Source organism: Lissotriton vulgaris, chromosome 2_1 (assembly GCF_964263255.1).
Source record: "Lissotriton vulgaris chromosome 2_1, aLisVul1.2, whole genome shotgun sequence".
NCBI classification, from domain to species: domain Eukaryota; kingdom Metazoa; phylum Chordata; class Amphibia; order Caudata; family Salamandridae; genus Lissotriton; species Lissotriton vulgaris.
This window is the reverse complement of record NC_141687.1, coordinates 714,683,384-714,707,087: the sequence shown is the minus strand read 5'-3', so window position 1 is coordinate 714,707,087 and position 23,704 is coordinate 714,683,384. Positions and strand designations below refer to the sequence as shown.

General features: G+C 47.8%; 1 protein-coding gene across 1 annotated transcript in view; it reads left to right on the top strand.

Annotated features, from left to right (window-relative positions):
• Window positions 1–23,704, top strand: part of ZNF143 (zinc finger protein 143) — a 415,284-nt gene that overhangs the window by 102,504 nt on the left and 289,076 nt on the right. The window lies entirely within an intron of this gene.

Sequence of the window (23,704 nt, the reverse complement as noted above, 5' to 3'; positions counted from 1 at the left end):
TGTTCCAAAGCAGTCACACATATATTTCATAGAAATAATCGTTAAAGTGAGTGCTTATCTATACGAAAAGTCACAGATTTTGAATCTGCTTGCGTTTTAGTGTAAGGCGTCATGGAAGATTAATCCTGCTGTGTTGTTTGAAAAGACAACTTAAAACGAAAACTCAAGCTAAATATAGTTAACACTTCATTCAGGCCATTAGGTGCAGCACAACGAAAACTTAATTTTTGAAATGGCAGGAAAGGAGAATAAGTTACTAGTCATGCAATGCATTGACCATCGGCGACAAGGGAGACTTCGGAGGGCTGTCAGGTATGGCACTGCGTCCGAGTAGTAGAGTAAGATGTTAGGTGTGTTGAGGAGTGGCTCAGAGTTTGTGTTGAGTCCAGTGTTTTTCCAACATGTTCATCAGTAGTTTTATGATATATGCGAGTACCATGTTTTGTTGGGTAGTTCCTACTGAGTGCTCACAAGTATCTAGACTTGTTTGATCCATAACCAGGCCACACACTGGCAGTAAAGGATGATCATTTATAGTATAAGCCAAAACAAGGATTAAGAATTATGCATAGATACCTCCCTGATCTTGAGTTCACAATGCCACGCTGCACTGTTCAAAGCAGGGAGTTGTATCCCAGCCATCAGCTCTTTTCCTCTAGAGAAAAGAGAGCTCAAACTTTGATTTCCTTATGTAGGTCAGGTCTATTTATAAATGACTCTCGCCATACGTGAGAGGAAACATATTCCTTCACAATAGAGAGAATAGGTGGACAACCACTACAATTTGAAAGGAGGATTTTTATCACTGTCCTAAAATATATATATATATATATATTCTTATGTGAATAGATACACTCTTTCTCTTACATCCTCTCTTCTGGTTGACTACATTCTTTGAGCAAATAGGTATTTATAGTTACTGCATTTGTGCTGCTGATTGTGGAAAATGCTATTAAGTGATTTTTTCTGCGCATAATATTTTGAGACAGTTAGTAAAACGTGTTCTCAATTTTGGAACAAGATTCAAAAATGTTATTAAATTCTTTATACATCTATACACCTCAGCTAAATAATTTTCCAGGTTTTTTGTTTTTTGTTTCCAAATATGTTATTGGCACTTGAAAGTAACATACAAACATTCAATTCTCCAGGTTTTCACTTTATTTTTCTTGTTCGTTTCTTCTAATAGTGTGACTGTAAAGCTTTTAAATTCTGTAAGGTTTTGAGGTGCCGATTGAAAACCTGTTTACTGCATCATTGAGATGGTGGAAACTGAAATCTTCATACTCCGAAAAAAGGAACATCCTGTATCATAACGGTTAAATCACCTCAAATCTCAGTCAAGAATTGTTAATTTCGGCCAATATGACCATAAAAACACAGGTAAATAAAAGACACCACAAATCAACATACAAATTTCAAGGGTAAAGTGCATGTGCAATATCAAAGAATTCCATTTAAAAATTATAAAATGCAATAAATATATTAAAATAAACATTGGCAACATTTGGGGTTTAAAAAAGGTGGGGTTGAGACCAATATAAGGTCACATAAAGATGGAGTGATCAGATTAAGCAGAACCTGATTTTAAAATAGCTCGGCGCGCACACCACATGGAGAATAGGTATCGGGAGACAGAATACACAATGGGCATACTGGTATCCTATTTTAAAATCCTATAGGCTTCCGCACAATGGTTTGTTCCAAGCTTTCTACATATCTGTGCTAGCCATCGGCGTCTAGCCTTCTTGTATTCCGGGCAAAAAAATACAGTACATGTTGAGCTGTCTCCAAGATGTAGTTGCAAGCTGGACAACCCTGAGTTGGAGTTCCCCCCTCCCGCCTCCAGTTATTTGTGAAGGTGCAAATCGGCAATGCACCTTAAATCTACTCTTGTCTGAGTTCTGCTCTGATCGATGTGATACAACCAACAAGGGTGTTAATTGCGCCTAACAAGTAAAAGTGATAAGGGGCCAAAGTTGTTCTGCCTTTTATGTATTATGTATGGGATGAAGTATCCTCTGCTGTACATTACAAGGATCTTGCAAATCATTTAAGAGTCCTGCGCCCATATAGAGGGACGAGGCCAAAGGCTGAGTTCCTTTATAAGGTCATGGAACTCTTGGGTGAACAATAGTATCATTTTAATGTAAGGTATTAGGTATTTTATTCTTTATGATACATTGTTATTTCATCACACTTTCTACAAACCACTTAAATCATTCTGTCTTGCTCTTTCAAATGAGAGATACTACAGTTTCAGACATGAAAAATAAAAGCTGAATCTGTAGTGCAAAATGAAACACAGCAAAGCATAGTTAGTCATTTATTTTTAAAAAAGGTATTATTTCATTGTAAATTAGATTAAAAATGCTGTAGCTCAGAATGTGTAGAAACATGCAAATAGTTACTTTCCGATATTGACCTACAGTGCAAATAATAAACGTTGTCATGAATCTCTCCTTTCTGCTAATCACTGTTAATTTTAGAAAAATATATCAGACGAACAAGTTAGTTATTTTTTTCATTGTTTTAATTGCAACTGTAATTATGCTCTGTGTCCTGCCTTTCATCCTGGTTGTGGCAGCAGGCATTTTGACAGCACACGTCAAGTGTAAAAGTTTACTACAGTTGAGCAGCTATGTAATTGCATTGTTATTATAGGTAACAATCATCAATTCAGCTAGACTGTAGTAAGTAGATTAGAGAGGGGCTTTTAAATAGGGATTTCGGTCTCCTATATATTACATTTGGGAGAAAATCCCCTGCTGTACATTAAAAGGACAATACATTTCACTGAGGAGTCCTGTGACCATACTGAGGAATGATGACGAAGGCCGAGTTACTTAATAAGGTCATGGAACTCCGAGAGTGTTTTACATAAGAGAGTACTTTATTCCTTATAATACTTGGTTACGCTATCACCTTCCTACAAGCCACTTAAATCCTTAGTGTCTTGGTCTTTTATGTTTATCGAAGACTTGAAGAATAAAAGCAGGATCTGTACTTCAAATTCAAACAGACCAAGAATCTGTTAATAATATTAGCCAAACGATTTTGGGATGAGTATTGTGAAAGCCAGAGTAAAAATGCTTTGGGTCAGATTGTGTTAAAACACGCATAGATTCTATATTCACTGTAATGGCTTACAGCGTGAAAAAAACCAATAACTTTCCATATGTATCTCCTAACTTATAATAGATTTTCGATTTAGAAAAACACATCAGAAAAAAGGAAAAGGCAGTTCCATTTTCCTTGTGTAAACGGAGCTGTAATTATGCTCTCTAAACTGCCTTTCACACTGCCTGGTGACTCTGGTTGCTGACATTCAGATATCAGAAGTCAGATGTAATAACTTATTACATTTGGATGGCTACAGCTTTTCTTTATTACAGACCTCTAGAAGCATCACAAGCCGCCTGTAAGAAGGACATTAGAGACACGTCTTTATTCTGGGATTGCAGGCTCCCATGTTATAATGAGTATATAGTAAGTATAATCAATTTGGGCAAAAATATACATGTGAGTAGCCCAATTGTTATTTTTTTTTTAACAACGACCCTTAATTGATAATATGACGCAACAAACAAGTGCTTTAAACTTTTCACTTAAAAATGTTCTTTAGCAAGACTCTAATTGTGCTTTTAGTTTATTTTTGCGATCATTGTAAGTTTTATTTCCGGTTAAAGTAATGCTGGATCATTACAAAAAGTAGGAATTCCAATTGACTATAACATTTTTTCATTTATTAGTTCTCCTGAACATCGAATCCCAAACTGAAAAGGATAGCAGCATAATGTACATTAAAATAACATGCACTGCCAAATTCAACAGGTCTCAACTTTGTAAAGTCTTTTACACTAAAACTGCAATGTTCAGTTTAATTTTCAAGGTCACAGTACACCAGCGTATTGAAGTGGGAGCAGGAGGGGGGCGGGAGGGGGGGGGGGGTTATGCTTTCAGCACAATACTCATTTCAGCATCGTAACATTAGTGTTTCACAGAAATTGTGAATTATCCTAGCCAAACAAAGGGACATCTCTGCATATATATACCATAATCAAATAGCTATGATATAAACAGAGGAGTCATTCATTTCAGTGTTGGAGCAAGGGAAGCGGCCTTTGTGCCCCGAAAGATTTAAAGATGGTAAAATCCTCATTTAGTCATAACTTAACTTATGTTACTGGCATTCATGAGAAAGTGCAACACGGTTCTTTTGGATGTGCTATTGAGGCTTCATTGAAGGAGAACTCAAGTTATGGATATTGGTCACGAAGAGAGGATGGACACTGTTAATTAGTTAACACAGTATCACCAATCTACATTCTCATTCAATACATTGAATTTACTGTAATCAACCCTGTTTTTTGTGGCTTAACCTTGATGTAATATTTCTCCATTTATCATGCTACATCAGTCAAGCAGTGAGCAAGGCACTTCATGCTGCTTATGAGCTGCCTAGAATAAATCATGGATATGGTGTTATTAGGATAATGGTAGCTCAAAATGTCATGACTTTCGATGACATTGTCCATCTAACCTCATGCATATGTTATTTTTAAAGTCCTCATATCACCAATATCTGCAAACGCAGGCCTTTTCTACAAAACCTGTTCCAACCTTGGCCTGGTGCATACTATATCCGGCCCTACCAACTAGTCCTACCAGTTTCCTGGTATCTCACAGGAGTAATCATCGGTCCACATATTAAGTTGTTGACATTCCACTCCATCTTTGGAAGTCAACCTACATCCAGCTGAGATCAACCCCCCCCCCCCAGTTCTAGAGCTGATGTCCATTTTACAAATGTATCTAACCGCCTGAACACTTTCAATCCACTTAGGTGGTGAGGTATCCGTCCAGCGCTTACAGATCTCTCTTCTGTCTAGGAGCATCATATAGAATACGACGGCCCTCCTCGATTTTGATACAGGCTGGCTCGGGCAGGTTCCACTCCCATTAATACCAATGTTAAACTTCGCGTTATAATGAACCCTACAGATATTCTTAACCACATTCTCCACCTCCTGCCAATACACCTGTAATTCTGGGCACTCAAAAAACATATTTTGGTCATCAGCTCAGGCATACGTTAAATATAAAAGAGGACATCAGGGAACCCCATAGAGCTTTAAATGTTCTGGGCTTACCAGCAACACATGGGAACCTAGTGTGTAAAGAGCACCTCTGCAGGGGGGATCGTAGCTAAGCTGGAAAACATGGTGGCTGCATAACTCAGCTGGATTGCAAGTGTAGCCTGCCAGCACGGCCTGCCATTCAATGTGTAGCCTGCATGAAGACGTGCCATTGATTAACACTCAAGACTGCACTATATACTCCTGAAACATTTCCCTACCTAGATCAGGGGTTAAGCATGTGAGTGAGGCCAGGCACTGTTTGAATCAACTCGGCCTCTTGACGTGGAGAAGTGTGGCTCAGGGGTTAGAGGCGGCAGACCCAGAAGCTGAGATCGGCCCTGGACCAGGGTTCAATTCCCCGCCCCGACGGGGGTTGGGCTCAATAATTCCACGGACTCGATAATTCTCGCTCCGGTGCCTACTCGACTCACGGGTTCACACTCTGCGACTCTGGGCAATAGCTTGCTTAATCTCCACAACGGCCCCTCGCGGCGGGATGCCTGGCTTTCACCTTGTGGATACCCTGCCGGGGTATCTCACAGGGGAATACCAGGACGGGTTCCCTAAGCAAGCATATAGCATAGATGCCTGCGATGTTGGCGATTTGCGCTATATAAATACATGTACATTTACATTTACATTTACTTCAGACTCTGCAGACTAGAGGCCTTTGCTGGGTGGCCACGGCTGCTGTGGGGACCCCACGCTTATGTCTGTAAGCATTGATCTTCCATACCAGGGAGGGGCAATGGCACCCCTTTTGGAGCCCCTATATACTTGGATTGACCTCTGGTGAGAGGTGCAGTGTACTGCTTCAGTCTACTGTGGTAGGGTGGTGCGCGGACAGAGTGCTTGACTCTGGGCTCACCTGATGAGAGGAGGTAAGGCCATACTGCAGAGGTTAGTGAGATTGGATCACTGACGTGTCTGTCTCCTCCCAAGACATTTTAGAAGTAGTCCTCATTGGCAGAGTACTGCAGTAACATTGGTGTCTTTACTGGACCCCCACCCCACAATATTAATTCTGGTGCCCCCTTTGATGGGGTGGAGGGTTGGCAACAGGGCTCTGTTGAGCCCATCCAAGACAGGGGTAAGGGAACTAGCTGTGACACTGCTGTGAGGGGCACTGCAGGGACAAACTTGATTCCACACAACTTGGGCCCGCTGATTTCGGTATGTTGCTCTGATCTGAGACAGAACTTGCTGGGCTGGGCCAGCACATGACTAGCGGGGTTGGCTGGGCCTACAAAGAGGGTTATTCCACCTGATTGGGCCACAATGACCACCCCCCTTCCTACTATGCCCTGTAATCTGCAGGTTACCACCTTCCTACCTCTTCCTCCTCACAACAAGTCTGCTACAACAACCCCTTGGAGAGGGGTAAAGAACACCAAATAGAGCCCTCGGGTCTATTGAATAGATCTGTTGCAAGACCTGGTGATATAATGGGATTCATATTTTGGCAGACAGGATATTTGCCTCCTTTGTGATGAGGTTACCCATCCGCCCAGATCTAAATCAGACAAGATCAGCAGTGTATGACCTCAGAGGAGACGTGGGTGTAGAAAGGCTCACCAACATATGGCAGGAACACTCCCTAGTGGTTCTATTCCTTTGAAGCACAAATGGTTGTTGACAGATGCACTGTGTTGGAAGCGGCTGCATTCCTGCAGGCGTTTGGTTCGCCCTGCTCCCCAGAGGGGATAGCAACATTGGGCGATGTGGAATCATCTCAATCATGTGTCTCACTTTCTGGATCGGTGGCCCCTCAGGATGTCACGCCACAAACTGCTCATAACTTACTGTAAGGGCCCTATTGTAGTGCTTTTCCTTTCTCTCTGTTGGCAACCACAAGAGACTGCTACCCTAATTGAGAATTGTACCACAATACTAACTGAGGGGGTCTCATGAATGGCGGTGGGCAGAGATTGCTTTTCTGCATCTTCACTACAGCGACCATCAAACTGACCTTGTCACAACTGCTCTTTGTTGTGAACTTGAAGGCCCCATCTACTGTCCTGCACACTGGTGCCCACACTACTACTGGCTTTATCAAGGGTCTCAAATGGCACACTACTTAACCTTGACTATGGCCTAACTATGCAAAATGACTTGTTTTTATGTTTGGACGGGGGATGTTACGCCTTCTACCCTTTGTTTTTGTGTTCTTGTTACAAATAATTTTTCACGGATGTTGCAGGTTATCAGGTCAACAATAATGGAGGTCACTGTCAGGTAAAATAAGTTTTATGCTTCTTGCAATGGGCAGTTCAGCGCTTACTCCCTTACTTTTAAATCTCTGAACCAGGCTATATCTGATTACAATTTACTTACATGGAATATAAGGGGGATAGGTTCAGCCAATAAGCGGTATGCTGTATTCTCACTCTTTAAGGGTAGAGGAACATGCATAGCCTTTTTTAGGTCGAGCTTGTTAGGTCGAGCTTGCTCGACTTTTTAGGTCTCGCTGTAGCCAATGCGCTTGCTCATTGCTTCTGCGAGAAATTATGTAGGGGCTCCACGAAAGCCTAACAAGAGGGCTTTGGAATGCGGTTTATGGCTAGTGCGTGTGAGGCATTCAAGCGGGGAGCTGGCATCTGGACTGCTTTCGCCAGCGCGCGCTCGGCCTCACTTCCTGCTCCCCCTCTTACTTTTGTTATCGCTCACACCCAATATGCTTGTTCCCTCCCAACCTTCCTTTGATGCCAGAGGGCTTTGGAATGCGGATTATGGCCGGTGCATGTGCCTCACCATTTTCTAATCCCCGCCCCCCCCCCCCCCCCCCCCCCATCAGACTTCAAAGGCTGCCGCTCCCCTGCCCTCCCCACCCTTACATCAGACTTGAAAGGAATGCACTCCCCGCTATCTTGTTCTTTTAGCCCTACACTCACCATGCATTAGCTAAAGCTCACCAGTGGGCCTTTTGCCCTTCACTAAGAGCTCCTCTCCTCACGTCTCTTTCTCGCTCTCGCACCCACGCTCTTTCTGTTACTCCTTGCTCTCTTTATCTCCATTCCTCCCCTGTAGTTCTCTCTCATTCTCACGCTCTCCCTCACTCTCCCCGTAACATCCCTCTCGCTAACCTACTTTCCCTTTCAATGCTGAATGTTGAAAAATATAAGCAGTCGCTAGGTGTTTTTAACTCCATTTTTTTCCCTTTCTACGTGCGCACCACTCGTGTGTTATTTTTTTTCTCCTTCTACCCCTCTCTCTGTTTCTTTCTCGCTCTCGCACCCATGCTCTTTCTGTTACTCCTTGCTCTCCCTTCAACTCCACCCTTCAACTCCAACTCCACTGTCCAACACCACCGTCCAACTCCACCCTCACCCCCACCCTCCAACTCCACCCTCCAACTCCACCCTCCAACTCCAACTCCACCCTCCAACTCCACCCTCCAACTCCACCTCCACCCTCCAACTCCACCCACCAACTCCACCCTCCAACTCCACCCTCCAAATCCACCCTCCACCTCCAACTCCACCCTCCAACTCCACCCTCCAACTCCACCCTCCAACTCCACCCTCCCAACTCCACCCTCCAATTCTACCCTCCACCCTCCAAATCCACCCTCCAACTCCACCCTCCAACTCCAACTCCACCCTCCAAACTCCACCCTCCACCGCCAACTCCACCCTCCAACTCAACTCCACCCTCCAACTCAGCTCCACCCTCCAACTCAGCTCCACCCTCCAACTCAGCTCCACCCTCCAACTCAACTCCACCCTCCAACTCAACTCCACCCTCCAACTCAACTCCACCCTCCAACTCAACTCCACCCTCCAACTCCAAACTCCAACTCCACCCTCCAACTCCACACTCCAACTCCACCCTCCAACTCCACCCTCCAACTCCACCCTCCAACTCCACGCTCCAGCTCCAACTCCACCCTCCAACTCCACCCTCCAACTCCACCCTCCAACTCCACCCTCCAACTCCACCCTCCAACTCCACCCTCCAACTCCACCCCCTCCTCCACTGTCCAACTCCACCCTCCAACTCCAACTCCACCCTCCAACTCCACCCTCCAGCTCCACCCTCCAGCTCCACCCTCCAGCTCCACCCTCCAACTCCACCCTCCAACTCCCCCCTCCAACTCCACCCTCCAATTCCAACTCCGCCCTCCAACTCAACCCTCCAACTTCACCCTCCAACTCCACCATCCAGCTCCAACTCCATCCTCCAACTCCACCCTCCAACTCCACCCTCCATCTCCACCCTCCAACTCCACCCTCCAACTCCACCCTCCAACTCCACCCTCCAACTCCACCCTCCAACTCCACCCTCCAACTCCACCCTCCAGCTCCACCTCCACCCTCCAGCTCCACCTCCACCCTCCAACTCCAACTCCACCCTCCAACTCCACCCTCCACCCTCCAACTCCACCCTCTGACTCCAACTCAAACTCCACCCTCCAACTCCACCCTCCAACTCCAACTCCACCCTCCAACTCCAACTCCACCCTCCAACTCCAACTCCACCCTCTAAATCCACCCTCCAACTCCACTCTCCACCTCCAACTCCAACTCCACCCTCCAACTCCACTCTCCAAATCCACCCTCCACCTCCACCCTCCACCTCCAACTACACCCTCCAACTCCCACCCTCCAACTCCACCCTCAAACTCCACCCTCAATCTCCAACTCCACCCTCCAACTCCACCCTCAAACTCCACCCTCAAACTCCAACTCCACCCTCCAACTCCACCCTCCAACTCCACCCTCCAACTCCACCCTCTAACTCCACCCTCCAACTCCACCTCCACCCTCCAGCTCCACCTCCACCCTCCAACTCCAACTCCACCCTCCACCCTCCAACTCCACCCTCCACCCTCCAACTCCACCCTCCGACTCCAACTCAAACTCCACCCTCCAACTCTACCCTCCAACTTCACCCTCCAACTCCACCATCCAGCTCCAACTCCACCCTCCAACTCCACCCTCCAACTCCACCCTCCATCTCCACACTCCAACTCCACACTCCAACTCCACACTCCAACTCCACCCTCCAACTCCACCCTCCAACTCCACCCTCCAGCTCCACCTCCACCCTCCAGCTCCACCTCCACCCTCCAACTCCAACTCCACCCTCCAACTCCACCCTCCACCCTCCAACTCCACCCTCCACCCTCCAACTCCACCCTCCGACTCCAACTCAAACTCCACCCTCCAACTCCACCCTCCAACTCCAACTCCACCTCCAACTCCACCCTCTAAATCCACCCTCCAACTCCACTCTCCACCTCCAACTCCAACTCCACCCTCCAACTCCACTCTCCACTCTCCAAATCCACCCTCCACCTCCACCCTCCACCTCCAACTACACCCTCCAACTCCCACCCTCCAACTCCCACCCTCCAACTCCACCCTCAAACTCCACCCTCAATCTCCAACTCCACCCTCCAACTCCACCCTCAAACTCCACCCTCAAACTCCAACTCCACCCTCAAACTCCAACTCCACCCTCCAACTCCACCCTCCAACTCCACCCTCCAACTCCACCCTCCAACTCCACCTTCCAACTCCACCCTCCAACTCCACCCTCCAACTCCACCCTCCAACTCCACCTCCACCCTCAAACTCCAACTCCACCCTCAAACTCCAACTCCACCCTCAAACTCCAACTCCACCCTCCAACTCCACCCTCCAACTCCAACTCCACCCTCCAACTTAAACTCCACCCTCCAACTCCACCTCCGACTCCACCCTTCACCCTCCAACTCCACCCTCCAACTCCACCCTCCACCTCCAACTCTACCCTCCAAATCCACCCTCCAACTCCACCCTCCACCTCCAACTACACCCTCCAACTCCCACCCTCCAACTCCCACCCTCAAACTACACCCTCAATCTCCAACTCCAACTCCACCCTCCAACTCCACCCTCCAACTCCACCCTCCAACTCCACCCTCCAACTCCACCCCCACCCTCAAACTCCACCCTCAAACTCCAACTCCACCCTCCAGCTCCACCCTCCAGCTCCACCCGCCAACTCCACCCTCCAACTCCACCCTCCAACTCCACCCTCCAACTCCACCCTCCACCCTCCAACTCCACCCTTCAAATCCAACTCCACCCTCCAACTTAAACTCCACCCTCCAACTCCACCTCCGACTCCACCCTCCAACTCCACCCTTCACCCTCCAACTCCACCCTCCAACTCCACCCTCCACCTCCAACTCTACCCTCCAAATCCACCCTCCAACTCCACCCTCCACCTCCAACTACACCCTCCAACTCCCACCCTCCAACTCCCACCCTCAAACTACACCCTCAATCTCCAACTTCAACTCCACCCTTCAACTCCACCCTTCAACTCCACCCTCCAACTCCACCCTCCAACTCCAACTCCACACTCCAACTCCACCCTCCAACTCCACCCTCGAACTCCACCCCCACCCTCAAACTCCACCCTCAAACTCCAACTCCACCCTCCAACTCCACCCTCCAGCTCCACCCTCCAGCTCCACCCGCCAACTCCACCCTCCAACTCCACCCTCCAACTCCAACCTCCACCTCATGACTCGGAGACACCACCTCATGACTCGGGGACACCACCACATCACTCGGGGACACCACCACATCACTCGGGGACACCACCACATCACTCGGGAACACCACCACATGACTCGGAGACACCACCACATGACTCGGGGACACCACCACATCACTCTGGGGAGACCACCACATCACTCTGGGGACACCACCACATCACTCGGGGACACCACCACATCACTATGGGACACCACCACATCACTCTGGGACACCACCACATCACTCTGGGACACCACCACATCACTCTGGGACACCACCACATCACTCTGGGACACCACCACATCACTCTAATACACCACCACATCACTCTAATACACCACCAATACACCACTCTAATACACCACCACATCACTCAGCTCAACCACATCATCACTCAGCACCACAACAGCACTGTCCTTGCTTGCTACCAACAAGCATTGCCATAGCCAATAGGACTTACATTTGGAAAGTGTAAGCTATTGGGTTTGTGAATAACAATTCTATTAATTTATATATTTTCAAAGCCAACACATATTAAAAAAATGTGTAATTTACAATACCAATAGCTCACACTTTCCTAATGCGAGACCTATTGCATTGCAAATGCTTGTTGTAAAAGGGGTTCTCAAAAGTGCTACCCAGCTTTGCTTGTGGCTACAAGCTTGAGTGCACGTGCGCGTGCACGAGCGGCCATCTGCTTTGCTTTTCCTGCCTTTCGTCATGGCTCATGGCGCCTCTCACAAATGCTGCTCCCCATCCCCCACCACAGAGCGTGTCCCACGGCCGCCCGGCCGTGTCATCGCTTTCACTTTCACTCCCGCGTCACAGCACGCACTGTGCTTTCTAGTTTGTACCTGTCACGGGCTGTGGCTGCTGCGTTTTACAGCGCAAACGGAATGGAATCTTTGTACATCATTCTTCTCTCCCTAAGAAACGTGTTTAAACAGCACCCATATGACAAGTTGATCAAGGCAAGATTTACATTTTCTCTCTATGATAACGATCTTTACAAGGGGCAACATTTCACTTTATTGTGCCACTTAAGACTTCCATTCAAATGCATCTACTAACTATTGGGACGTTTCACACCACTCCAGACTTGGCATTTCACACCACTCCAGACTTGCTGGCGGATTCAGTGGTTGTCTTTCAGAAGCAAGGTGTTAATGCATTTCAAACGCATTCAAGTGGGAAGCAACTTTGTCCTTTCAGCCAAGGCGGTGTCGGCAGCCTATGTCTGGAAATCAGTAGTTTAAATAAACAAGCATTTGCAATGCAATAGGTCTCGCATTAGGAAAGTTTGAGCTATTGGTATTGTAAATTACACATTTTTTATTTATGTGTTGATTTTGAAAATAGCGAAATTATAGCTTTGTCATTTACAATGCCCATAGTTTTAACTTTTGCAAATGTTACACCTGTAGCATTTGTAATGCAATATGTGTTGTATTTACGTGACTTAGATGTATTGATATTACAAATAACAATGGCGTTTAATTTTTTTAAATAATGAATACTTAAAAGTTATTGTAATTTATAATGGCAATAGCTTAAACTTTTGTAAATAACTTTTGTAAAGATTATGTTCAGTGTATTTTATTGTGACGAAAATCCAAGAACAGAAGTGAAATATTAACATCTTTTTGTGACATTTGTAATAAAGCTTGAAACATTGAGAGGACATATTTGAACCAGTTGTTGTTGAATGGTTGCACAGATTGATGCTGTGGTGGCGCTGAGTGATTTTGTGGTGACGACGAGTGATGCTGTGGCGTTCAGTGATGCTGTGGTGCCCCTGAGTGGTGATGCTGTGGTGGGGCTGAGTGATGCTGTGGTAATGCGATAGATTGACAGAGTGAGTGCGATAGATAGATAGAGGGAGGGCGATATATAGATAGATAGATAGAGTGAGGACGATAGATAGGTAGGTAGATAGATAGATAGATAGATAGAGGGCGGCAGTAAACATCCCGTATTCGAGGAATTTACTGTGTGCAATTTTAATTTTGATTCAACGTTTCAATGCGTCCCCTCGAGCACCTGTGTTATGCTACTAATATGAATGAATTCGCAGATGTTAATCACTGTAACCAAACAAAAGGGGGCGGACATGTGGCCTCTGGCTTCAAAGGTACAAAACCTGAGTTCAGATCTTAGTTCCTGCACATAGGCAAAGCGTCTTATCTGACAGTTTTGTGCTTTCTGAGCGGGCGGGCACAGTGAGTGCTGGGAAGCCGGACTACCAGTGTGCTCATTGTTTTGACTGCCTCCTTACAGTTTTTTTTCTATCCAGCATTGAAGTGAAGGCACCTCAGCAAGATAACTACACCACATATTTCTACGTGCAACAAGAAGTATCTGGGGTCTGATTCCAGTCGGGGCCAGTTAGACGTTTTTCCTTTATTGACCAACAAAGTCAGTTTGAAATGGACAGTAAAATAAATAAAACACACTGCACTCCTTCTGCTGTGGGCTCAGAGACGAGAATGGACAGGGAAGGAAGGCCCGGCAGAAGAGCTGTTATGTCGGATGCTTGTGGATGGCTGACACTTGTGGATGTCTGATGCCTGATGCTTGTGGATGGCTGACGCTTGTGGATGCCTGATGCTTGTGGATGCCGGATGCTTGTGGATGCCTGATGCTTCTGGATGTCTGATGCTTCTGGATGTCTGATGCTTCTGGATGCCTGATGCTTGTGGATGCCTGATGCTTGTGGATGTCTGATGCTTGTGGATGCCTGACGCTTGTGGATGCCTGACGCTTGTGGATGCCTGACGCTTGTGGATGCCTGACGCTTGTGGATGCCTGACGCTTGTGGATGTCTGTTGCTTGTGGATGTCTGTTGCGTTGCTTGTGGATGTCTGATGCTTGTGGACGCCTGATGCTTGTGGTTGTCTGATGCTCCTGGTTGTCTGATGCTCCTGGTTGTCTGATGTCTGATGCTTGTGAATGCCTGATGCTTGTGTATGTCTGATGCTTGTCGACGTCTGATGCTTCTGGATGTTTGTGGATGTCTGATGATTCTGGATGTCTGATGCATGATGCTTGTGGATGTCTGATGCTTGTGGATGTTTGTTGCTTGTGGATGTTTGTTGCTTGTGGATGTCTGTTGCTTGTGTATGTCTGTTGCTTGTGGATGTGTGACACTTGTGGATGTCTGGCGCTTGTGGATGTCTGGCGCTTGTGAATGCTTGACGCTTGTGCATGCCTGACACTTGTGGATGCCTGACGCTTGAGGATGCCTGATGCCTTTGGATGTCTGATGCCTTTGGATGCCTGACCATTGTGGATGTCTGATGCCTGATGTTTGTGGATGTCTGACGCTTGTGGATGTCTGAAGCTTGTGGATGCCTGACGCTTGTGGATGTCTGATGCCTGATGCTTGTGGATGTCTGATGTCTGATGCTTGTGGATGTATGATGCTTGTGGACGCCTGATGCTTGTGGTTGTCTGATGCTCGTGGTTGTCTGATGCTCCTGGTTGTCTGATGTCTGATGCTTGTGGATGTCTGATGCTTGTGTATATCCGATGCTCGTGGACGTCTGATGCTTCTGGATGTTTGTGGATGTCTGATGCTTGTGGATGTCTGATGCCTGATGCTTGTGGATGTCTGATGCTTGTGGATGTCTGATGCTTGCGGATGTCTGATGCTTGTGGATGTCCGATGCTTGTGGATGTCTGATGCTTGTGTATGTCTGATGATTATGGACGTCTGATACTTCTGGATGTTTGTCGATGTCTGATGCTTGTGGATGTCTGATGTCTGATGCTTGTAGATGTCTCATACTTGTGGATGTCTGATGCTTGTGGATGTCTGATGCTTGTGGATGTCTGTTGCTTGTGGATGTCTGTTGCTTGTGGATGTCTGTTGCTTGTGGATGTCTGTTGCTTGTGGATGTCTGTTGCTTGTGGATGCCTGATGCTTGTGGACGCCTGATGCTTGTGAATGTCTTATGCTCCTGCTTGTCTGATGCTCCTGGTTGTCTGATGTCGGATGCTTGTGGATGCCTGATGCTTGTGTATGTCTGATGCTTGTGAACGTCTGATGCTTCTGGATGTTTGTGGATGTCTGATGCTTCTGGATGTCTGTTGCTTCTGGATGCCTGATGCTTGTGGATGCCTGATGCTTGTGGATGCCTGATGCTTGTGGAAGCCTGATGCTTGTGGATGTCTGTTGCTTGCGGATGTTGCTTGTGGATGCCTGACGCTTGTGGATGTCTATTGCTTGTGGATGTCTGTTGCGTTGCTTGTGGATGTCTGATGCTTGTGGATGTCTGATGCTTGTGGACGCCTGATGCTTGTGGTTGTCTGATGCTCCTGGTTGTCTGATGCTCCTGGTTGTCTGATGTCTGATGCTTGTGGATGCCTGATGCTTGTGTATGTCTGATGCTTGTTGACGTCTGATGCTTTTGGATGTCTGATGATTCTGGATGTCTGATGCATGATGCTTGTGGATGTCTGATGCTTGTGGATGTTTGTTGCTTGTGGATGTTTGTTGCTTGTGGATGTCTGTTGCTTGTGGATGCCTGTTGCTTGTGGATGTGTGACACTTGTGGATGTCTGGCACTTGTGGATGTCTGGCGCTTGTGAATGCTTGACGCTTGTGCATGCCTGACACTTGTGGATGCCTGACGCTTGAGGATGCCTGATGCCTTTGGATGTCTGATGCCTTTGGATGCCTGACCATTGTGGATGTCTGATGCCTGATGTTTGTGGATGTCTGACGCTTGTGGATGTCTGACGCTTGTGGATGTCTGACGCTTGTGGATGTCTGAAGCTTGTGGATGCCTGACGCTTGTGGATGTCTGATGCCTGATGCTTGTGGATGTCTAATGTTTGATGCTTGTGGATGTATGATGCTTGTGGACGCCTGATGCTCGTGGTTGTCTGATGCTCCTGGTTGTCTGATGTCTGATGCTTGTGGATGTCTGATGCTTGTGTATATCCGATGCTCGTGGACGTCTGATGCTTCTGGATGTTTGTGGATGTCTGATGCTTGTGGATGTCTGATGCCTGATGCTTGTGGATGTCTGATGCTTCTGGATGTCTGATGCTTGTGTATGTCTGATGCTTGTGTATGTCTGATGCTTATGGATGTCTGATACTTCTGGATGTTTGTCGATGTCTGATGCTTGTGGATGTCTGATGTCTGATGCTTGTAGATGTCTGATACTTGTGGATGTCTGATGCTTGTGGATGTCTGATGCTTGTGGATGTCTGTTGCTTGTGGATTTCTGTTGCTTGTGGATGTCTGTTGCTTGTGGATGTCTGTTGCTTGTGGATGTCTGTTGCTTGTGGATGTCTGACGCTTGTGGATGTCTGACGCTTGTGGATGTCTGACGCTTGTGGATGGCTGACGCTTGTGGATGGCTGACGCTTGTGGATGGCTGACGCTTGTAGATGCCTGAAGCTTGTGAATGCCTGATGCTTGTGCATGCCAGACCCTTTTTGGATGCCTGACGCTTGTGGATGTCTGATGGGTGATGCTTGTGGATGTCTGATGCTTGTGGATGTCTGTTGCTTGTGGATGTTTGATGCTTGTGGATGCTTGATGCTTTTGGATGCCTGACGCTTGTGGATGTCTGATGCTTGTGGATGTCTGATGCTTGTGGATGTCCGATGCTTCTGGATGTCTGTTGCTTCTGGATGCCTGATGCTTGTGGATGCCTGATGCTTGTGGATGCCTGATGCTTGTGGATGCCTGATGCTTGTGGATGCCTGATGCTTGTGGATGCCTGATGCTTGTGGATGCCTGATGCTTGTGGATGCCTGATGCTTGTGGATGCCTGATGCTTGTGGATGCCTGATGCTTGTGGATGCCTGATGCTTGTGGACGCCTGATGCTTGTGAATGTCTTATGCTCCTGGTTGTCTGATGCTCCTGGTTGTCTGATGTCGGATGCTTGTGGATGCCTGATGCTTGTGTATGTCTGATGCTTGTGGATGTCTGATGCTTGTGGATGTCCGATGCTTCTGGATGTCTGTTGCTTCTGGATGCCTGATGCTTGTGGATGCCTGATGCTTGATGCTTGTGGATGCCTGATGCTTGTGGATGTCTGATGCTTGTGGATGCCTGATGCTTGTGGATGCCTGATGCTTGTGGATGCCTGATGCTTGTGGATGCCTGATGCTTGTGGACGCCTGATGCTTGTGAATGTCTTATGCCCCTGGTTGTCTGATGCTCCTGGTTGTCTGATGTCGGATGCTTGTGGATGCCTGATGCTTGTGTATGTCTGATGCTTGTGAACGTCTGATGCTTCTGGATGTTTGTGGATGTCTGATGCTTCTGGATGTCTGTTGCTTCTGGATGTCTGATGCTTGTGGATGTCTGATGCTTGTGGATGTCTGATGCTTCTGGATGTCTGTTGCTTCTGGATGCCTGATGCTTGTGGATGCCTGATGCTTGTGGATGCCTGATGCTTGTGGATGCCTGATGCTTGTGGATGTCTGATGCTTGTGGATGTCTGATGATTGTGGATGTCTGTTGCTCGTTGATGCCTGATGCTTGTAGATGCTTGTGGATGTCTGACGCTTGTGGATGTCTGATGCTTGTGGATGTCTGATGTTTGTGAATGCTTGAAGCTTGTGCAAGCCTGACGCTTGTGCATGCCTGATGCTTGTGCATGCCTGATGCTTGTGCATGCCTGACGCTTGTGGATGCCTGACGCTTGTGGATGCCTGACGCTTGTGGATGTCTGATGCTTGTGGATGTCTGTTGCTTGTGGATGTCTGTTGCTTCTGGATGTCTGTTGCTTCTGGATATCTGTTGCTTCTGGATGTCTGTTGCTTCTGGATGTCTGTTGCTTCTGGATGTCTGATTCTTCTGGATGCCTGATGCTTGTGTATGCCTGATGCTTGTGGATGACTGACGCTTCTGGATGTCTGACGCTTGTGAATGCCTGACGCTTGTGGATGCCAGACCCTTTTTGGATGCCTAACGCTTGTGGATGTCTGATGGGTGATGCTTGTGGATGCCTGATGCTTGTGGATGTCTGATGCGTGATGCTTGGGATGCCTGATGCTTGTGGATGCCTGATGCTTGTGGATGCCTGATGCTTATGGATGTCTGATGCTTGTGGATGTCTGATGCTTGTGGATGTCTGATGCTTGTGGATGTCTGTTGCTTGTGGATGTCTGATGCTTGTGGATGCCTGACGCTTGTGGATGTCTGTTGCTTGTGGATGTCTGACGCTTATGGATGTCTGATGCTTGTGGATGTCTGACGCTTGTAGATGTCTGACGCTTGTGGATGTCCGATGCTTGTGGATATCTGATGCTTGTGGATGTCTGATGCTTGTGGATATCTGATGCTTGTGGATGTCTGATGCTTGTGGATATCTGATGCTTGTGGATGTCTGATGCTTGTGGATGCCTGATGCTTGTGGATGCCTGATGCTTGTGGATGCCTGATGCTTGTGGATGCCTGATGCTTGTGGAAGCCTGATGCTTGTGGATGTCTGTTGCTTGTGGATGTTTGATGCTTGTGGATGCTTGATGCTTTTGGATGCCTGACGCTCGTGGATGTCTGATGCTTGTGGATGTCTGATGCTTGTGGATGTCTGATGCTTGTGGATGTCTGATGCTTCTGGATGTCTGATGCTCCTGGTTGTCTGATGTCGGATGCTTGTGGATGCCTGATGCTTGTGTATGTCTGATGCTTGTGAACGTCTGATGCTTCTGGATGTTTGGGGATGTCTGATGCTTCTGGATGTGTGTTGCTTCTGGATGCCTGATGCTTGTGGATGCCTGATGCTTGTGGATGCCTGATGCTTGTGGATGCCTGATGCTTGTGGATGCCTGATGCTTGTGGAAGCCTGATGCTTGTGGATGTCTGTTGCTTGTGGATGTTTGATGCTTGTGGATGCTTGATGCTTTTGGATGCCTGACGCCTGTGGATGTCTGATGCTTGTGGATGTCCGATGCTTGTGGATGTCCGATGCTTGTGGATGTCTGATGCTTCTGGATGTCTGATGCTTTTGGTTGTCTGATGTCGGATGCTTGTGGATGCCTGATGCTTGTGTATGTCTGATGCTTGTCTGATGCTTCTGGATGTTTGTGGATGTCTGATGCTTCTGGATGTCTGTTGCTTCTGGATGCCTGATGCTTGTGGATGCCTGATGCTTGTGGATGCCTGATGCTTGTGGATGTCTGTTGCTTGTGGATGTCTGATGCTTGTGGATGGCTGATGCTTCTGGATATCTGTTGCTTCTGGATGCCTGTTGCTTCTGGATGCCTGATGCTTGTGGATGCCTGATGCTTGTGGATGCCTGATGCTTGTGGATGCCTGATGCTTGTGGATGTCTGATGATTGTGGATGTCTGTTGCTCGTTGATGCCTGATGCTTGTGGATGTCTGACGCTTGTGGATGTCTGATGCTTGTGGATGTCTGATGTTTGTGAACGCTTGAAGCTTGTGCATGCCTGACGCTTGTGCATGCCTGACGCTTGTGCATGCCTGACGCTTGTGGATGCCTGACGCATGTGGATGCCTGACGCTTGGGGATGCCTGATGCTTGTGGATGTCTGATGCTTCTAGATGTCTGATGCTTGTGTATGTCTGATGCTTATGGACGTCTGATACTTCTGGATGTTTGTCGATGTCTGATGCTTGTGGATGTCTGATGTCTGATGCTTGTAGATGTCTGATACTTGTGGATGTCTGATGCTTGTGGATGTCTGATGCTTGTGGATGTCTGATGCTTGTGGATGGCTGATGCTTCTGGATGGCTGATGCTTCTGGATATCTGTTGCTTCTGGATGCCTGTTGCTTCTGGATGCCTGATGCTTGTGGATGCCTGATGCTTGTGGATGCCTGATGATTGTGGATGTCTGTTGCTCGTTGATGCCTGATGCTTGTAGATGCTTGTGGATGTCTGACGCTTGTGGATGTCTGATGCTTGTGGATGTCTGATGTTTGTGAATGCTTGAAGCTTGTGCATGCCTGACGCTTGTGCATGCCTGATGCTTGTGCATGCCTGACGCTTGTGGATGCCTGACGCTTGTGGATGCCTGACGCTTGGGGATGCCTGATGCTTGTGGATGTCTGATGCTTCTGGATGTCTGATGCTTGTGTATGTCTGATGCTTATGGACGTCTGATACTTCTGGATGTTTGTCGATGTCTGATGCTTGTGGATGTCTGATGTCTGATGCTTGTGGATGTCTGATGCTTGTGGATGTCTGATGCTTGTGGATGTCTGATGCTTGTGGATGTCTGTTGCTTGTGGATGTCTGTTGCTTGTGGATGTCTGTTGCTTGTGGATGTCGGTTGCTTGTGGATGTCTGTTGCTTGTGGATGTCGGTTGCTTGTGGATGTCTGTTGCTTGTGGATGTCTGACGCTTGTGGATGTCTGACGCTTGTGGATAACTGACGCTTGTGGATGTCTGACGCTTGTGGATGGCTGACGCTTGTGGATGGCTGACGCTTGTGGATGGCTGACGCTTGTGGATGACTGACGCTTGTAGATGCCTGAAGCTTGTGAATGCCTGATGCTTGTGCATGCCAGACCCTTTTTGGATGCCTGACGCTTGTGGATGTCTGATGGGTGATGCTTGTGGATGTCTGATGCTTGTGGATGTCTGTTGCTTGTGGATGTCTGTTGCTTGTGGATGTTTGATGCTTGTGGATGCTTGATGCTTGTGGATGCCTGACGCTTGTGGATGTCTGATGCTTGTGGATGGCTGATGCTTGTGGATGTCTGATGCTTCTGGATGTCTGTTGCTTCTGGATGCCTGATGCTTGTGGATGCCTGATGCTTGTGGACGCCTGATGCTTGTGGATGCCTGATGCTTGTGGATGCCTGATGCTTGTGGATGCCTGATGCTTGTGGATGCCTGATGCCTGTGGACGCCTGATGCTTGTGAATGTCTTATGCTCCTGGTTGTCTGATGCTCCTGGTTGTCTGATGCTCCTGGTTGTCTGATGTCGGATGCTTGTGGATGCCTGATGCTTGTGTATGTCTGATGCTTGTGGATGTCTGATGCTTCTGGATGTTTGTGGATGTCTGATGCTTCTGGATGTCTGTTGCTTCTGGATGCCTGATGCTTGTGAATGCCTGATGCTTGTGGATGCCTGATGCTTGTGGATGCCTGATGCCTGATGCTTGTGGAAGCCTGATGCTTGTGGATGTCTGTTGCTTGTGGATGTTTGATGCTTGTGGATGCTTGATGCTTTTGGATGCTTGATGCTTTTGGATGCCTGACGCTTGTCGATGTCTTATGCTTGTGGATGTCTGATGCTTGTGGATGTCTGATGCTTGTGGATGTCTGATGCTTGTGGATGTCTGATCCTTCTGGATGTCTGTTGCTTCAGGATGCCTGTTGCTTCTGGATGCCTGATGTTTGTGGATGTCTGACGCTCGTGGATGGCTGAAGCTTGTGGATGGCTGAAGCTTGTGGATGGCTGACGCTTGTGGATGTCTGACGCTTGTGGATGCCTGATGCTTGTGGATGTCTGACGCTTGTGGATGCCTGATGCTTGTGGATGGCTGACGCTTGTGGATGCCTGATGCTTGTGGATGCCGGATGCTTGTGGATGCCTGATGCTTGTGGATGCCTGATGCTTCTGGATGTCTGATGCTTGTGGATGTCTGATGCTTGTGGATGTCTGATGCTTGTGAATGCCTGACGCTTGTGGATGCCTGACGCTTGTGGATGCCTGACGCTTGTGGATGCCTGACGCTTGTGGATGCCTGACGCTTGTGGATGCCTGACGCTTGTGGATGCCTGACGCTTGTGGATGCCTGACGCTTGTGGATGTCTGATGCTTGTGGATGTCTGATGCTTGTGGATGTCTGATGCTTGTGGATGTCTGTTGCTTGTGGATGTCTGTTGCGTTGCTTGTGGATGTCTGATGCTTGTGGATGTCTGATGCTTGTGGACGCCTGATGCTTGTGGTTGTCTGATGCTCCTGGTTGTCTGATGCTCCTGGTTGTCTGATGTCTGATGCTTGTGGATGCCTGATGCTTGTGTATGTCTGATGCTTGTCGACGTCTGATGCTTCTGGATGTTTGTGGATGTCTGATGATTCTGGATGTCTGATGCATGATGCTTGTGGATGTCTGATGCTTGTGGATGTCTGATGCTTGTGGATGTCTGATGCTTGTGGATGTTTGTTGCTTGTGGATGTTTGTTGCTTGTGGATGTTTGTTGCTTGTGGATGTCTGTTGCTTGTGGATGTCTGTTGCTTGTGGATGTGTGACACTTGTGGATGTCTGGCGCTTGTGGATGTCTGGCGCTTGTGAATGCTTGACGCTTGTGAATGCTTGACGCTTGTGCATGCCTGACACTTGTGGATGCCTGACGCTTGAGGATGCCTGATGCCTTTGGATGCCTGACCATTGTGGATGTCTGATGCCTGATGTTTGTGGATGTCTGACACTTGTGGATGTCTGATGCTTGTGGATGTCTGACGCTTGTGGATGTATGATGCTTGTGGACGCCTGATGCTTGTGGTTGTCTGATGCTCGTGGTTGTCTGATGCTCCTGGTTGTCTGATGTCTGATGCTTGTGGATGTCTGATGCTTGTGTATATCTGATGCTCATGGACGTCTGATGCTTCTGGATGTTTGTGGATGTCTGATGCTTGTGGATGTCTGATGCCTGATGCTTGTGGATGTCTGATGCTTCTGGATGTCTGATGCTTGTGTATGTCTGATGCTTATGGACGTCTGATACTTCTGGATGTTTGTCGATGTCTGATGCTTGTGGATGTCTGATGTCTGATGCTTGTAGATGTGCTCACCTGCTGATTTCTTTTTCATTGAAGGCGTTTCGGACTGCGAGCATCAAGGACTCGCTCTTCCTGACGGCTGTTCGGTTTTCAAGCCTTCATTAGTTGTGGAACCCGCTTCGCCTGCACTTTCCGGCATAGCGCTTTGGAAACTCTAGCGCTTGGGCTTCTGAGGTGTTGGGGAAAGCAGGGCTGCGAGCGAGGGGAGGCGCAGGACTTCCAGTCCCAGGAGCGCCTTACCCTCGGCCTCTTCACCAGCTGACCCGCTCTCCCTGCTGGCTCCTCCCACACCTCAGCGCAGCTAA